Source organism: Sapajus apella, unplaced genomic scaffold (genome assembly GCF_009761245.1).
Source record: "Sapajus apella isolate SASKATOON/1434 unplaced genomic scaffold, GSC_monkey_1.0 scaffold262, whole genome shotgun sequence".
Taxonomy (NCBI): domain Eukaryota; kingdom Metazoa; phylum Chordata; class Mammalia; order Primates; family Cebidae; genus Sapajus; species Sapajus apella.
In genome coordinates this window covers 248050-264011 of record NW_022437202.1, presented here as the reverse complement: position 1 = coordinate 264011, position 15962 = coordinate 248050, and the positions used below count along the sequence as shown (strand labels likewise).

Genomic DNA, 15962 nt, shown 5'->3' with positions numbered 1-15962 from the left:
TGAGCCTCACATCTGCTTTTAGAACTCCCGATTAACTTTCAGCCTTGCAGTAAGAAATTACTAGCCTGACTTCCAGAAGTCTTTTGCTGATTCTTAAACACATAAAATGAACATTTTGAGAGTGTATTTGAATAAATTTTAGTTTTTTACCTGGTGAAAAAGATATGTCGTGAATTTTGAAGAACTACTTTATGAGCAGTGGGTTAATCTTGCTCTGCAACTATCCCAGGATAGAATTACAGTCCACAAGTAGAAGCTACAGGACGTCTACGTTTAGGACATGCTCAACTGGAACAGCTTCTGCCATAAGTAGTAAGTTTGGTAGGATTAATGTTGAAGGAATTCAAAGGTCAGTGCATAATCGAATGATAAAACATGTTGCTTAAAACCCTAGGCTGTAGTTCTAATTCTGAAGTTACCAAACAAGAGTTAGTCTAAGTTATAGTTTACATACAAAAGCCGGTCACAGTGGCTCACACCTGTAATCCCAGCACTTTGGGAGGCCAAGGTGGGTGGATCACCTAAGGTCAGGAGTTCGAGACCAGCCTGACCAACATGGTGAAACCCTGTCTCCAAAAAAAAAAATTTACATACAAAAATCAGCTAAAACTCACTTTTTTTTAATCTAATTACATTCTACATGCGAACAGAAAATTTTTACCAGAAACACTGATGATGAAATTATTTTTACTTCGCAAAAGAAATGAAGAATGCCAACTTCATTTAATACAGATGATAAGATACTTCTTGGTAAGGATTGTAGTTTGACTACGTGTATCTGGTATTGCAATACAAAAATTAGCCAGGAATGTGGCTGCTACTCAGGTGGCTGAGTCAAAAGAATCACTTGAACCCGGGAAGCAGAGGTTGCAGTGAGCCGAGATCATGCCACTGCACTCCAGCATGGGCAACAGAGTGAGACTCTGTCTCAAAAAAAAAAAAAAAAAAAAAAAAAAAAAAAAATGTACTCCAGGTCTTACTAACTGCAATAAGGCAAGAAAATGAAATAAAAAATATAAAGATGTGAAAGGAAAAAATATTAATGATTGTCCATCAAGAAAACTGAAACGAATCTACAGATTAGCTATTAAAATTAATAAATTCAACAAGGTAGCAGAATACAAGTTCAATAACAATTATATTTCTATGCACTAGCAATAAAAACTTCAAAAATGAAATTTTCTTTAAAATGTCATTTATAATGGCATCATAAATGATCAAATACTTAGGAATGAATCTAAGAAGAAATATGTAAAAGCTTCACATAAAACTATATTTGGAAAAATTACAAAAGATCTAAATGAAAGGATGACTACACTTTGTTCATAGACTGTAAGACTAAATGTTGTAAAAATGTCAGTTTCCCCCAAATTGATCTACAGATTCAGTGCAACCTAAACAAAATCCTGAGTACATTTTTGTGGAAATTGACAAACTGATTCTGAAATTTATATTGAAATGCAATATAATACTTCCAAGAATAGCCAAGTTAATTTTTAAGGAAAAATAACAAAAGAGTATGACATACTTTATCAGATGTCAAGATGTCTAAAGCTGTAGCAATTGCCGTGGCAAGTCCCAGGCCTCCTGTACTTCCAACTGACTGGCTGTAAATTGTTTTTGTCTAAAACAAAATTAGTTGGTGACTCTGTGGCATATTAAGAAATATATATATTTAGTCTTTGTCCCTTGTCACAACACACGGCTCCTAAATCCCTTAAAATTTATTGAGGGATAGGAGCCTCTTTTGCTCTAATGAGATAATCCTTGGTAAGCCCCTAGATGGTTTCAGTGTCCGGTCACAAGAAAGGCCAAGCCTTGATTAGAAGCCTGGAATTTTCAGCCCTGGCTTCCACCTTCTGAGGAAGGGAAAGGGACTGAAAATTGAGTTAATGGATTGTGTCAATGGTGGTGAAACCCTCATAAAGACTCTAAATGACAGGGTTCAGAAAGCTTCCAAGTTGGTGAACAAATTGAGGTGCTGAGAGGGCAGCTCACCCAGAGAGAGCATGGAAACTTCAGGTACCTTCCGCATACCTTATGCTATCCATCTCTTCCATGTGGGTGTTCCTGAGCTGTATCCTTTATAATAAACTGGTAAATATAAGTGAATCGTATTTCTGAATTCTGTGAACTGTTCTAGCAAATTATGGACCATGAGGAGGGATTTGTGGAAACCCCCAATTTATAGCCAGTCAGTTGGAAGTAGAGGAGGCCTGGTACTTGCCACATGTATAAAGCAGGGGACAGTGTTGTGGGTCTGAGTCCATAACACGTGGGGTCTGCACTAATTAACTGTAGTTAGTGTCAGAGTCACATTGAATTATTAAACACTAGTTGGTGTCCATGGTGAATCAGAAAACTGGTTGTTGGAGTGGGGAACAAAGTACAGAGGCTTGCTTACAATACATTGTAAGGGTTGATAAGTAATAACGGTCCATGCAGAAACAGACCCATGAAAAGTTGTGTCTCAACATTAACCACTGGGAACAATGCTGTGGCTGTCCTTCCTTCTAACATACAATTCATATTATTTTTTTATTATCTTAAATCTGGAACATCATTCAAAATCTACACATAGAAAACTCTCTCCTTTTTAGTAGAGTTTGCACCATATTAGGGCAGTAACTTGTCTAATTCTTGTGAATCCCCATAAGACCCAAGCTAAACCTTGAGTTCCATGGGGCAGGGATGTTCTGTGCTGTTCCCTTGCATATCGTCTCTGTACCCTCCCAAATTTTAACCACGAAGCTAGACGAAGGAAGAGAAAGAAATTAGAGAAGGCTTCCAGGGGAAGCAGCTTCCAAGCTGAGGTCTAAAGAATGGGAGACAGGCCGGAAGTAGCAGAGAAAACTGCTCAGAGGAGGGCTAGGGCTGTCCCGGAAACCACAGAGACATGGGTACTGAGTAGCACGCAGAGAAAATACCTGGCAGGATGTGTCTGGCAGTTGTAAGGCAAGGCAAGGCACTGGCACTTTCCCTAGGATTGTCTCTCCTCCAGTCCACATAACCAGGGTTCCAAGCATGAAGTGAGCACACTACAGAGAGGCTGGAGGAAGAACAGCAACTGATTTCAAACATAAATTAATCCTTTAGGCTGGGCGCGGTGGCTCACACCTGTAATCCCAGCACTTTGGAAGGCCGAGGAGGGAGCATCACTTGAGGTCAGGAATTCAAGAGCAGCCTGACCAACATGACAAAATCCCGTCTCTACTAAAAATACAAAAATTAGACGGGGTGTGTTGGCGCGTACCTGTAATCCTAGCCACTTGGGAGACTGAGGCAGGAGAATCGCTTGAACCGGTGAGGCAGAGGTTACGGTGAACCGAGATCGCGCCACTGCACTCCAGCCTGGGCAATAGAACAAGATTCTGTCTCAAATTAATAATAATAATATTCCTTTAGGGGAATTGGTGGGATCTGTCTTTAGTTATGAGCAGGTTGCAAGAGTCAGACATCCATTTGTTTGTTTGTAATAAGGAAGTATGTGCCATTAACGGTTTCTTTTGCCTGTGTCACTCATTACTGTATCTGAGGCACCTGGAGTACACTGGCCTCTCAACAAAGAGGGAACACTGTTCTGGGGGCAGTTATCTCTGGCTCCTTGGTAAACAGAAGTCAAAGGAGGGAAAGAATGGTATTGATACGTAATAACCAGCCATCCATACTGAGGATTTCGAAAGGGAGTCTCCTAAAAGAGTCCCTAGTGAGAATGAAAAGCCCATGGCAGCGGTGGGATTCGAACCCACGCCTCCGAAGAGACTGGAGCCTTAATCCAGCGCCTTAGACCGCTCGGCCACGCTACCACAGCTCTAAAATAGCGTCTCTCTTTAATTTCACTATAAGGAAATGTCGTGCTCTACGGGGTTCAAAGCATGTCTTCTCTTGTGACCTCCGCTCTGGAGTTCCCCCAGCGCCACCAGAGAGCTCCAGGCTGCTGTGCAGCCAGCGCCAGCCCGACCCCCACGCGTTGCTTCCGCAATGATGGGAGCATGAGGAAGGAAACGGAGGATCCTTGGCGTCTGTCCCTGGTGTCTGAGATAAGAAGAAGCGGCCACGAGGACCGAGGGCCCCGGGGGACGGTGTGGGTCTCAGGTTCGCCGTGGAGGTGACGCTTGGCTGCGGCCCCGACGCCACTGAGCGAGTTTCGAGCGTTGTTGGCCGAGGGGACGCCAAGAGAAACGGGGGTGCGGTGCGCAAGAGCTCAGTCGTTGCTGTGTAGGAAGGTGAAAATCCACAAGGTGACCCGCGGTCTCCGCAAAAATGCCCGCCGGGCAAAAGGCCAGGACGGTTCATTGTGAAACTCCAAGATGCGAATCATTTAAAAGCGTAGTTGCTGCTGTATAAAACACAACGCATGATAAAGTTGTTCCTTACGTTTCTCTTCTCAGTGCAGGCGACAGGCGTCTGTCTCCTTGGCCCAAAATTTTGAGTTCAAAAATAAAAACGCATTGTGAAGAAATCATGAGAGAAATAAGATCATAATAAAGAAAGTTAACTAGCGCTGGAGTTTCTGATGTTCTGTCATTCATCTGCATTAAAATCAATGCTGACAGATGTTTTTATCCAATACGACAGTGGAAAGTAGGCTGTCTTACACATTCTTGTACTTGAATTGTTCATTTGGAATTTATTGCATAGTGCCTGCTGATAATTTCCTGTGGCCACTGTAACAAATCATTAGGGACTGTAGGTCTTAAAACAACAGATATGTCTTCTCTTACAAGTCTGGAGGCCAGAAATCCAATCAGTATGTGGGCCAAAATCAAGGTGTGGGCAGGGTCCAGCTCCCTCTGGAGACTAGGGGAAAACCCTATCCTGGCCTTTTCGGGCTTCTGGTGCTTGTTCGTTGGCTTGTAGCCACATCTCTCCAGACTTCAAGGTCAGCACCTACAAATATCCCGCCGCTTTCTCTTCACATGGCCTTCACCCCCCCACACACAAAAAAGTGAAAAATATCCCATCAATGCTAAAAGTTGCAATACTCATAGCAATACATCATTTCATAAGTAAATTACTTTAGGAAAATTACTAAGAAAAAAGATTTCCAAGAAAACAAAAGCAACGTAGTCACCCCCTACTCTTCCTCCTGGTCTCACTTCCTCCGTATTGCCCAAAGTAGGCACCTCTTTTGTCACCTGCTCTGTCAGTCTGGGCTCTCTGCCTGGTTCTCTCTCTCAGTCCCTCACAACAGCAATGGTCTTCTCTCCACTATCAAGGCTGTGTTCTCCTACCAGTTCTAGACCTCTGAGAGGGAAATGGCCGAACTTGAGGGAGACTAACCACTTTTTGACAGCTTTAACCTTCAAGGACACAGAGCAAGGGTGCCCTACTGCTAGGTGCTAATTAGTTCAGTGCTTCATAGCTGCATCTTGTCCATCAAAGGCATCAATGTAGGGGCTGATTGTCTCTCTGGTGTTTGCATTCCTGCGCAGTAAACTAGGAAGGTAAAAACAAACAAACAAAAATGGAAGAAGGCCGGGCGCAGTGGCTAACGCCTGTAATCCTAGCACTTTGAGAGGCCGAGGCGGGCGGATCACCCGAAGTACGGAGTTCAAAACCAGCCTGGCCAACATGGAGAAACCTCCTCTGTGCTAAAAATAGAAACTTAGCCGGGCATGGGGGCAGGTGCCTGTAGTCCCAGCTACACAGGAGGCAGGTGAATCACCTGAACCTGGGCAGTGAAGGTTGCAGTGAGCCGAGATCACGCCACTGCTCTCCAACCTGGCGACAGAGAGAGATTCTGTCTCAAAAAAAAAGGAAGAAGTAATTTGATTCCGTCACTGGTTGCTATTAACCAGTGAACGTCAGGAATCCATTAACTCGCTCAGCAAGTGTGGACTCGATGCCTCTTCTGTGCCTGGGCCTGAGTACTCAGGAAAAACGCCCACCCCGGTGGTGCTCACCCTCAGAACTCGGGGGAAAGACGGCCTGATCAAGCAATTGCAGGTGTCAAGGTGACTGCATTGGCGCCAGTCTCACAGCTCGGGATGGGAACTTCGTGTGGACCTGGAAAGGCCTCTGCTTAGAGAAATGTACGAAGGCACTGAGGACCTGGGCGGGGGCAGAAAGCTGGAGCGAGACGAGACTGGCGAGAAGCCTGAAAAGAGAAAACACAATTTGGGTTTTGGGGGGTGCCGGCGGGATTGGACCCGCAGCAGAACCGCCTCCAAAATGCTTCTCTTTCCAGAGGGTCCCTATCTCCCGGAGCCAGATTGAGAATCCTGAAGGGGTCAGGGACCAGAAGAACGATGGAGAAAGAAGGGAGCAGGAGGACTTCTCTGCAGTCCCCGCGGGTCAGTCGCGCGGCGGTGGAGGCCTCGACACCTGCAGCTGCCTGAACTCGCTGGATCTGTGATTCCGAGATTCTCAGCAGGGGCGAGCCCAGGCGCGCAACTGAAGAAAGAGTAAGGGCGCACGGAACACAGGCTCAGAGCAAATTGTGTATGTACTGAGCCAGGGTCTCGCTCTGCCGCCATCGGAGCCCATTGCGGCCTCGAACTTGTGGGCTGGAGAGATCCTCCCGATTCAGCCTCCGAGTCGCTGGAACTGCACGCACACGTGACCGCGCCTAGCTGATTTTCTTTTCTTCCTTTCTTTTCTTTCTTTTTCCTTTGCTCGCCTTTTTTTGTTGTTGTTGTTGAAACGGGGGTCTCGCTTTTTTGTTCAGGCTGATCTAGAAATCCGAGGCTTCAAGCGACCCTCCCGCCTCGGCCAGAAGGAAGAATGTAAATGGGATGTGAAGGTATCCCCTTTTCCCGGCCCTGGAAACGCACTTGCTTGTACCCTCCATCCAACTGCCGGCCCAACGTGTTCTCTCTGGGGATCGAGGAGCACTGCCTTTCATGCTGGTGCGACTTCAGTCCCGAGGACCCCACAGCTTCAGTCCAACTGGTTTGCTTTGTTTGATAAGCTGGGCATGAGAGTGAGGTTTGGAGCTAACCTCACAGATTCCGGGAAGTTGAACAGAGATCTCTGGTGGGTCCTCTCTTTAGAACTAACCTAATTCCCCAGGACCTACCAGCCTGAGAAATTTTCTGGGAAGCACTTATGTACCTGTATGGGCTTGTCAGCAACTGCCAGACATAGGGAACTCTAACCCCAGCTTTACTGTACATGACCAGAAAGCTTGAAATTGAGATCTTGATGCCATCCCATCATAACCTGTATTTTCCAGGCTTATAGTTCAGAAACCAAAGTCCTGAACAATCCAAGAGCTTTCACAGCTCTATGCTTTTGCTTCTCCTGATTGCTTGTCCTGCAATGCTGGTTTCCATTTTGTTCCCTAAGGAAAATCTTGTTCATTCTTCAAAGCCCACTTCAAATAGGGCCTTCTGCACCCCACCTCCAAATCTCCCTCCCTCTCTCACACACACATCCCAATGTACTTTTCCACACTTCATTTTAGCAGGTGACTCTTTCTGCCCAATAGAAAACTTATCCACGGCACCTGTGTCCTTCATTCCCTGAGTGCCATGAGAAGAATGATGGTGATAATGATAACGTTAATAACAATGATTTGGATAATTGGCTGACTGCTTTTCTGTATTAGTTTATTGACTCATCACAACTTTATATAGTAAATACTATAATAATTTTATTCTCATTTTACAGCTGACAAAATTGGGATTCAGGGGGTGTTAATAGGTGAGATTGTCTCATGGTCATTTTTCATTTTCCAAAGTGACTAGTGTGGTACAAGCCTACTCCTACTGGCTCTCAATATTTATAGATTGTTTCATTGACCCTAGCTGTTGACTTTTTTTTTCTTTGAGACAGACTTGCTCTGTTGCTCAGGCTGGAGAGCAATGGAGCGATCTCAGCTCACCACAAGCTCCTTCTCCCAGGTTCAAGTGATTCTCCTGCCTCAGCCCCCCAAGTAGCTAGGATTACAGGCACGCACCACCATGCCGGTTCACTTTTTTTTTTTTTTTAAAGCAGTCATTCACATTCTCTTTCCTCCTCTTGTCCTGGTGCTTATTTTGGTTTTGTTATTTTTTTTTTTTTAATTTTTTCACTGAGTTGACCAGTAACCAGGTAGCAAGTCTGGTGAATAAACAGAACGTATTGTGCCAAAATGCAGAATTAGGGAATTTTTTTTTCTCCATGGACAATGAATAATAGCTCATAAGAGAAGGAAAAAAAATGGTAGCATTTGAAGTAGAGTTTCTCATCTCTAATTCATTTTTTTTTTTAAGACAGTGTCGCTCTGTCGCCCAGGCTGGAGTGTAATGTGACGATCCTGGGTTCAAGTGATTCTCCTGCCTCAGCCTCCCTAGCAGCCGGGACTACAGGCACATGCCACCATGCCCGGCTAATTTTTGTGTTTTTAGTAGAGACGGGGTTTCACCCTGTTGGCCAGGCTGATCTCAAACCCTGACCTTGGGAGGTTCTCAAGGTGCTGGAATTACAAGCGTAAGCCACCGCGCCCAGCTTCCGATTTGCTTTATGCGGAAAAGGGGGAAACGAAAAAGGCATTAACCAAGATAAATAAACCAAAACGGTTCCTTCCACAAGGATCCCAACCAGACTGTTCCCTGAGAGCAGAGGCATAAAACTAATGAAGTAAGAGATTCCTGCTACACATAGAGGAGGCAACGTGTGGTATCATGAGAAGAGGGTGCAGTTCAAGAAGTGATCACCACCAGGCCTAGAGGGTTGAATTCCTATGAAGCATTAGTTTGAAAGGCTTCCGTGCATACAAGAATTTGACAAACTATACTACTTTTATGATTATGTCAAAACAAAATTTCTTAGTCAAATCGATCTTATGAATGTGTCAAAATTTATTATTTCAAGGAGAGTACTGACAAGATGACAATAGTGTCCCATCTCAAAGCAGTTTTGGAAACTGTGAATATATGGGGCAAGCGGAGGGAAGAGAAAGTGCAGTTCTTTAGAAAAATTCCTGTTTCATTTAACTTGATCATAAAAACATCACGCCCTAGCCAGCAGTGGCTCATGCCTGTAATCCCAGCACTTTGGGAGGCCGAGGCGGGTGCATTACCTGAGGTCAGGAGTTAGAGACCAGCCTGACCAATATGGTGAAACCCTGTCTCTACTAAAAATACAAAAATTAGCCGGGCATGGTTGCACACGCCTGTAATCCTAGCTACTCGGGAGGCTGAGGCAGGAGAATTGCTTGAGCCCTGGGGAGGGAAATTGAAGTGAGCTGAGATCATGCCACTGCACCCCAGCCTGGGCCAGACTCCATTTTAAAAAAAGAATTAAAAATAAATAAATAAATAAAAATGACCTGCTGGCCAGAAGCAGTGGCTCACGCCTTTAATCCCAGTACTTTGGGAGGCTGAGGCAGGTGGGTCACTTGAGGACAGGAGTTCAAGACCAGCCTGGCCAAAGTGATGAAACCTCCGTCTCAACTAAAAATACAAAAATTAGCCAGGTGTGGTGGTGGCACGTGCCTGTAATTCTAGCTACTTAGGAGGCTGAGTCAGGAGAATTGCTTGAACCTGGGAAACAGAGGTTGCAATGAGCTGAGATCAAGCCATTGCACTCCAGCCTGGACAACAGAGAGAGACTTCTCAAAAAACAAACAAAATATCACACCCCCATTTGTTGGTGAAAAAAGATCAGGGTAGCACCATGACCTTTGTTTAGAAACTTGTAGAGAAGTGCTCCAAATCATACATGCCCCAAACTCTTATCAGAAATAATAAAGAAATAATAAGCAATACAGCTGGTCTGCTCTTTAGACAGACCAAGAAACAAAGCTTCTTGCCTCAATACTGTCAGGCAGGAGCCAAATAGCTCAGAGTCACCAAACCTGGTCAGGAGGGTAAAAAAAAAGTCTGCTTTTTCTCCAGTAGCTACAGGTAAATTTATCAAATGTGCTTTCAGAGATGATGCTGAATGAGCTGTTTGTTTGCCTGTTTCTCAGTTTTGTGACAGGAGGTTTTAATTTCATGTTCGTGACCTTCTCCTATTCTCTCTTAGGAAAAAACATAGCTTGTAGCTTCATAGGGGAAGAAAGGTTGAAGCCTGGAGAAATGAAGCAGTCCTGAAACTGCTTTGGCCCGGAATATTAAATTTCTGTGTAGGTATTTCTGGAGCTATCCCCCAGTGCCCAGCTGGAGCAGCGTGGAACATACAGAAAATCCGAGGAAGGCAGAGTGGGTGTCTAAACCCCCTAGGCTCTAGCAGCTTCAGAAGCTTAAGCAAAGCGAGCTCTTCATCAAATCTCTCAAAAATGACTTCCCCATTTCTTGTCTGTCATCTTCATAACTGTCTTTTCAAAAGGTTATGCTAATATCAACCAACTCCTAATCCATTGTCTCCGAAATTTCCTGCTTACTGAACCACCCAATTGAATGAGTTAAAAATTTTAAAGCACTTAACTTAGTACAATGGCAGTCACTCGGTGTACACTAGATTAAGTATTCATTAACAAATGTTTTTAAATAATTGAATATTACATCGCTTGTCATTTTGTACCTGGAATACCAAAACAGGAACAGGGTTTCTATGCAGAAAACGTCTCATATGAAAATTGAAAGTTAACTTATCCTCAATTCACTGTACTCCGAGGTTTCCTTCCTGGATCAAAGAATTTAGAGGTTAAAAGGACTCATTCCCTGACCGGGAATCGAACCCGGGCCGCGGCGGTGAGAGCGCCGAATCCTAACCACTAGACCACCAGGGATGCTGTCAAAGGCTTCATAAAATCACCTTACGAGCTAGAACTCGATATACATGCATAGAGTTGACTTTTCCTAGTTTTTCCAAGGAGTCAATGCAAAATGCTCTCATATTCACCTACCTCTTGTCTTGTACCAACCCATAAAATCTGGACAGCAAAGGACGTGGAAACGCCATAAAAGTAATTTCGGAGGTTCGTTACCGGATGATGGAACCTGCTGTATTTCGATGTGTGGATTCAACCGGGAATAAATTGTAGCATTAATTTGTAATTGCCTTCTTGCTTTTCTCTGCATAAAGTGGTGAACCATTGAAGAGCAAGATAATTTTTTAATTTGTCTTTGGTTCTTTCGGAGTACTCGTCATTGTGGGTTTAAAAAAAAAAACCTAATATTTAAATAATAAGCAATAAAGTCATTAGGCCTTTTTTGTTTTTTTTCCAGCAATGTGGGCGGAGCCGAAATAGCTCAGTTGGGAGAGTGTTAGGCTGAAGATTTAACGGTCCCTTGTTCGATCCCGGGTTTCGGCAGAAATGCACCCGCTTTTTCAGTCCACAGCAATATAAATACTGAACTGTCTTTCTACAATACAGAAACACACCTGGGAACCTGAAATGGGATCATGTTTTTCTCAAATTTATAAAGGAAATCGCAAGAACCCTATGGGATACAACGTTTATTTCAGTAGCAGAACCTTAGATAAAAGAGGAAGAGGCAAACGTGCTGAAAGAAGTTTAATCTTGAGCAATACCTATTACATTTTATTTTCGACCCCTATGTTCCCTCAATAAATATCGAGTAAGTGAATTGTTATGCAATTCTCAAAGGATAGAGAGAGGCACTCAAGGAACTGAAGGAAGCGTCCCTGGAAGAAGGAGCCTCCTGTACTGAGTTTAACTGAAAAAGCGGCTCCTTGCTAGAGGCGGGGGAGGGGCAGGGTGGCCGCTGAGCTGTGAAAGGAGACAGCCAGCATATTCCCACAGCCACCTTTTTCCTGAACTCCCAATTTCCTAGCTCTTGGCATATTCAACCCCTGTCTTCCTACACGGAGGAAAGGTCTTTCATTTCCAAGTCTACTTACCTGCGCTTTTGACCCCTCTCCGATTCAGTCCATTTTGCTCTATGCTTGCATCCTTCACCTCTCTCCTCCTTACCTGTCTCTCTTCAAACTGCAGAATGTCTCAGTCTCCCTCTTTGGACCACAAAGGTGGAACGCATGCCTTGTGCATTATCCTCAGACTCTTTCCTTCCACTCAGCACCAAACCTGTTGTAAGAATAATGTTTGCCTCATTATTTGCTCAGCTGAGGTCTGCCTTCCAATCCCAGGAAAACCGTTACCATCAACTTTCCAACTTGCCAAATGTCTTGGCTCTTTTAGGTCCTATGCTTAATTTTGCACAGTATATCAACCTACTGACAATCCTTCCCTTATGAAGCAGTCCTCCTTCGAATTTTGGGACTTTGAAGCAGACTGGTTTTCTGGGGTGATACCCAAAGTTCCTTGTCTCACGGCCACCGAGACCAAGGACCTGGACACACCAAGAGTGAGGTTAACAGTGGAAATTTAATAAGCGAAAGAAAGAAAATATCTTTCTGCTACAGAAAGGGGTCCCGGAAAAAAAGGGGTGCCGAAATGCTGTGAAATGAGGGAGATTTTATGGATGGGCTAGTTGGTGGGTGGTGTCTGATCTACACAGGGCACGAAAAACCCAGTTAGGACCAGGTGTGCCAGCTGCATAGGGTGTGAATTTCTGGCAGCCCTTACCCAATCTGTTATTATGCAGGTGGGTTCTCTGCCGGGCCCCTCCCTGTTGCCCCCCCATTTCTTTCTTACCATGCGCAAGCTAACAAAAAAGGGAAGGAGGAGCCTCAGGGCTGACACGCCTGGCCCCCAGGTAGCCCTTCTCTATGGGTGCAGCTACCAGCCTACCCCCATGCAAGCTTCCAGCTTCCTTACCTATGTCTGCAGCTCAATCATTCAGGCTGCTCTTTGTTAGAAAAGAAATAATTTCTAGGGCTGCTTTTTGTTAGAAGGGAAGTTCTGATGAGGACTCTTCTGCCCTCTCTACCTAAGCCATTTCTTTCCATCCTGTTTCAACTTGACTCTCCATTATCTTTCCCAGTACTCTCTCACTGTTCCCTTTCAGCTCCCCATCTGGCTCATTTTAACGACTTTGGTCTTTTTAAATTAAATGTTTAATTTTTAGGTAATCATAGATTCACATGCAGTTATAAGAAATAACACAGAGAGATTCCAAGTCCCCTTTACCTACTTGCCCCCAATGGTGACATCTTACACAACTATAGTGCAAAATCACAACCAGGATATTGATACTGAGATTGATAAAGTCAAGATGCAAAACATTTCCATTACACAAGGACTCCTCTTATTGCCCCTTGACAGCTACACCCACTTCCCACTGTCCCTGCCTCAACCTCTGGCAACCACTGATCTGTTTTTCACTTTTATAATGTCATTTCCAGAATGTCGTAAGAAACACAATCATACATTATGTAACCTATTAGATTGGCTTTTTGCAGTCACTGTAATTATCTAGAGAGCCATCTACGTTGTTCAGCAACAATAGTTTGTTCTTTCTTCTTGCTCAATAGTATTCCATCGTATGAATATGCCAGTTTGAACATTCACCTGTTGAAGGACATTTGGGTCATTTTCAGCTTTTTGACTTTTACAAATAAAGCTACCATAAACATTTGCATACCAGTTTTAGTGTTACAATAAATCTTCATTTATTCAAGATAAACGTCCAGGAGTGCAACTGCCAGTCCTGGACGTTTATCTTGAATAAATGAAGATTTATTGTGTATGCTCTTCATCAATTTCTTCTTGTAGATAATATTTATTTTCATGTACATTTGTTGTTTTTTTTTTTTTTTTTTTTTTAGACGGGGTTTTACTCATGTTACCCAGGCTGGAGTGCAATGGCGCAATCTCGGCTCACCGCAACCTCCGCCTCCTGGGTTCAGGCAATTCTCCTGCCTCAGCCTCCTGAGTAGCTGGGATTACAGGCACGCGCCACCATGCCCAGCTAATTTTTTTGTATTTTTAGTAGAGACGGGGTTTCACCATGTTGACCAGGATGGTCTCGATCTCTTGACCTCGTGATCCACCCGCCTCGGCCTCCCAAAGTGCTGGGATTACAGGCTTGAGCCACCGCACCCGGCCTTGGTACTAACTTTTTAAGAAACTGCCACTGGGTGCGGTGGTTTACACCTGTAATCCCAGCACTTTGGGAGGCCGAGGCAGATGGATCACCTGAGGTCAGGAGTTTGAGACCAGCCAGGCCAACATGGTGAAACCCTGTCTTTTAAAAAAAGTAAACAAAATAAATTTTAAAAATAAATAAGAAATTGTCAACTGTTTTCTAGAACAGCTACACCATTTCACATCCCACATATGTGTACGCAGCCTCTTCAGCATTTGGTTGTTGCCGCTGTTTTCACTTTAGTCATTCCGATAGGCGTATAGTGATATCTCATTGTGGTTATAATTTGCATTTCTCTAGTGCTAAGGATGTTGAAAACATTTTTGTGTGCTCATTTGCCATCTGTATCTCTTCTTTGGTGAAATGTCTCTTTACGTGTTTCATCCAATCCGAGAAGAATAGTTGTGTACAGGTGTTTATGTGAGAAGTTCCTGAAAAAGCTAGAAGTTCAAGCCTTTTGCAAATGTCTGTCTTAGAATATGAAGCTGTCATGCCATACAATTTGTTAAAGAAAAAATATGGCTCGGTGATACTTTTTAAAGCAATGTAAGAAGACTATTCAGGACCATCAGAATAGGCATAGGACCCATTGCAAGGAGGTCTTGCAGTGAGGGAAAGAGATTGAGCCCAACTCTGAATCTAGCATGGGCAAGTGGGAATTTACAGCCAAGGAGAAGTGTGTGGTGGTTAGGGGACAGGAAATTACTAAGAGAAACATCAGAGGTAAGGGAAATTCTGGCTAAAGAAACCTAACAGGATTCTTGCTGAAGACAGGTCAAGGTGGTCAGACATCAATCATCTGGGGGATAGCGGAGAATGAGGAACCTGATCAGAAATGAAGGATAATTAGACATAGAGGATGTGGGGGTTCTTCCTAAACTACTTGGCAGTGTCTTTTGCTAAAACTAGACTTTACAAGGAAGTGCACAGATGGGCCTAGCAGAAGATTCAGAAGCCTGAGTAAAGTTTGGCCAAGCGAATAATCTTTGTCACATTCTTATGCGATTTATTTGCAAAATGCAATACAGACTACCGTCTTGTTTAGGAAAGAAAGAGCGTAAAGTGGAGAAATTTCCGAGATAATAAGTCACTGACAAGAGCTTCTTCCGGCTCCCACTGACGGAATCATCCTTCCCTGCGAGGAAAGGCTAGCATGTGCCAGTCTCACCCGTGAACTCACGCGGTCTTCTATATGGAAAAATAATGCAGTTGATTTTTCAAAAGAAATCCCGAAAAGGGAAGTTAAAAGAGACCGGGTCTCGTCAGATGTCCCAGGCAGAGCTGCAGGCGTTGCTCGCGGGCGCGGTCCCACCGCTGCCTACCACGGGGAGTTTGACCTGCTCCGTGTCCGGCCTGGGCTTGGTCCCTCCCTCCTTAGACAACCTGGCGCCCCCGGACTCCCCCGGGAGCCCCATGTTGGTGCCAGGCTCGGTGTGTGCGCCACACATCGCCGCAGCCTCGAACTCCCGAGCACCCACAATCCGCCGACCTCAGCTTCCCGGGGAGCTGGGATTACAGGCGCGAGCCAGCGCGCCCGGCGCTGGGTTTGGCGGCACCGCGGTCCTAGAGGCTGCAGTTGCCGGCTGCGAGGGCTGGGAGGCGGGATGCGCGCAGCGGTTTCACGGCGGCCCAGCCGGCTGCAGCTCCGCATTGCGAGAAGTGCCAAATAGAACCGAGCTGAGGAGACCGCAGAAAGCACGGGCAGAGGTGAATGAGCCTCCCTTACTATGCTGTCCTCTGGACCTTTGCAAAAAGGTCAATTAAACGAAGACTTGTAAATTTAATAAGGGAATCAGTGAAGGACTGTGTTGAGTGGGTTTCACAGGCTTCAGCATGCACATGAAATCTCGGGATCTGGCTAGAATGCAGCGCTCTAACGCTGCAGGTCTGGGATGCGGTCTTCTGGATTCTTAAGAAATGCCCAGGTTGGGCCAGCGTTGCTGATCAGCCGCCCACACTGCAAGTCACAAGGCTACTGATGCTTTGGGACCTGATGTTTCTACACATTCCTGTCACATCATTATATAAGAAGACTGAGGAGAGAAAGAAAGAAAGAAAGAGAGAGAGAGAGAGAGAGAG

The 15962-nt window shown here is 44.7% G+C and overlaps 3 non-coding genes across 3 annotated transcripts; 1 reads left to right on the top strand and 2 right to left on the bottom strand.

Annotated features, from left to right (window-relative positions):
* Positions 1 to 3724: 3724 nt before the first annotated feature.
* On the bottom strand, positions 3725 to 3806 carry TRNAL-AAG. Its single transcript has one exon. It is a non-coding gene; the product is annotated as a tRNA-Leu (tRNA).
* A 6782-nt stretch (positions 3807 to 10588) lies between these two features.
* On the bottom strand, positions 10589 to 10660 carry TRNAE-CUC. The gene has a single exon. It is a non-coding gene; the product is annotated as a tRNA-Glu (tRNA).
* A 452-nt stretch (positions 10661 to 11112) lies between these two features.
* Positions 11113 to 11185, top strand: TRNAF-GAA. The gene has a single exon. It is a non-coding gene; the product is annotated as a tRNA-Phe (tRNA).
* The last annotated feature ends 4777 nt before the right edge of the window (positions 11186 to 15962 follow it).